The 1,949-nt window shown below is 37.4% G+C and overlaps 1 non-coding gene across 1 annotated transcript; it reads right to left on the bottom strand.

The window, feature by feature from the left end:
• Positions 1-374: 374 nt before the first annotated feature.
• Positions 375-481, bottom strand: LOC128287589 (small nucleolar RNA R71). The gene has a single exon (XR_008278289.1). It is a non-coding gene; the product is annotated as a small nucleolar RNA R71 (small nucleolar RNA).
• Between the last annotated feature and the right edge of the window lie 1,468 nt (positions 482-1,949).

The raw sequence follows: 1,949 nt of genomic DNA, 5'->3' as shown, positions 1-1,949 counted from the left end.
CTGCTCCACGTACTATGTATGATTATGCTAAACCTTTTTTAACAGGAACTGAGTCTAGTATAGTTAGACTTGATATTGCTGCGAATAATTTCAAACTAAAACCTAACACAATTCAGATGATACAGCAGTTTGTTCAATTTGATCGTTTGCAGGATGAGGATCCCAACACGCACTTGGCGAATTTTCTTAAATTTTGCGATACATTCAAAATTAATGGCATTTCTGATGATGCCATTCATCTTCGATTATTTTCCTTTTCACTGAGAAACAAAACTAAAAAATTGTTGAACTCGTTACCACGAGGGTCTATCACTACTTGGGAACAAATGACTGAGAAATTTTTACTAAAATATTTTCCGCCAGCTAAAACGGCTAAATTGCGTAATGATATCTCTTCTTTTATGCAGATGGATTTAGAAACACTTTACGATGCATGGGAGAGATACAAGGACTTACTGAGAATGTGCCCTCACCTTGGGTTACCACTTTGGCTGCAAGTTCAAACGTTCTACAATGGTGTGAATCCCTCGACAAGACAAATGATTGGCGCAGCTACTGGCAGAACCATCAACAATAAAACACCGGAAGATGCCTATGAATTCATAGAGGAGATGTCACTGAACAACTATCAGTGGCAAGTTATGAGGACAAAGCCAACGAAAACAGCTGGCGTCTATAACATCGATTCAGTCACCATGCTCTCTAATCAGGTAGAACTTCTCAATAAAAAGATTGATAGTTTTCTTGGTTCTATGCAGGTACATCCAGTAATGAGGTGTGACTCAAGTGGAGGAGGTGTACATACAGAATACCAATCCTTCAATCTTACAACTGAAGAGGAACAAGTCAACTATATAGGTAACAATAACTTTAGATCTCAAAATAACCCATACAGTAATACTTATAATGCAGGTTGAAGGAACCACCCAAATTTCTCCTAGGGTGGTCAAGGAAATCAAAAGCCATAAAATCCTCAGGGCACCTTATCAACAGGAGAAAAAACCAAACCTTGAAGAGATGCTTTCTAAATTCATCTTGGTGTCAAAAACCTGTTTCCAAAATATCAAACCAGCACTTAAGAATCAACAAGCATCGATCCAAGGACTCGAAACTCAAATAGGCCAGCTGTCCAAACTAATCTCCGAATGACCATAAGGTAGCCTACCAAGTAATTCTGAACCTAATCCGAGGGAACACTTCAATGCAATTAGCACTCAAGATAAGGAAGGATTCATTGCACCTGAACCAGAATTATAGCAAGACAACATGATGAACAAAGGATGAGAAGAGGTAAACAATAATGATCCCAAACAGGTAAGTACAAATCATGAACCTCGTGTGCCATATCCTAAAGCAATGACGAAAGAAAGAACAGAAGAACAATTCGGTAAGTTTGTCAAACTCTTAAAGAAATTACATATTAACTTACCCTTTATTGAAGTTCTTTCGCAGATGCCCAACTCAGTAAAATTCTGAAAGGAACTTCTGAGCAATAAAAGGAAATTAGATGCTACATCACATGTGGAACTCAATGCAGTCTGCTCAGCTATTCTAAAGAATGAGCTACCTAACAAATTGAAAGATCCAGGGAGTTTTACAATTCCTTGTTTAATTGGTAGTCTATCTGTGAATAATGCTTTAGCTGATCTAGGGGCAAGTATAAATGTTATGCCATATAAAATGTTTAAACGACTAGGTCTCGGTAAACCCAAATAGACTAGGATGAGCATACAATTGGCTGACAAAACAGTTACATTTCCTAAAGGTATTATTGAAGACGTTCTCATTAAAATTGATAAATTTATTTACCTAGTAGACTTCGTTGTCTTAGATATAGATGAGGATAATGAGGTACCTTTAATTTTAGGACGACCATTTTTAGCAACTACCAAAACCATTATTAATGTAGGCACAGGAGAGCTAACACTTCATGCAGGTGACGACACAGT

Source organism: Gossypium arboreum, chromosome 13, assembly GCF_025698485.1.
Source record: "Gossypium arboreum isolate Shixiya-1 chromosome 13, ASM2569848v2, whole genome shotgun sequence".
NCBI classification, from domain to species: Eukaryota; Viridiplantae; Streptophyta; class Magnoliopsida; order Malvales; family Malvaceae; genus Gossypium; species Gossypium arboreum.
This window is presented reverse-complemented; position numbering and strand designations above follow the sequence as displayed.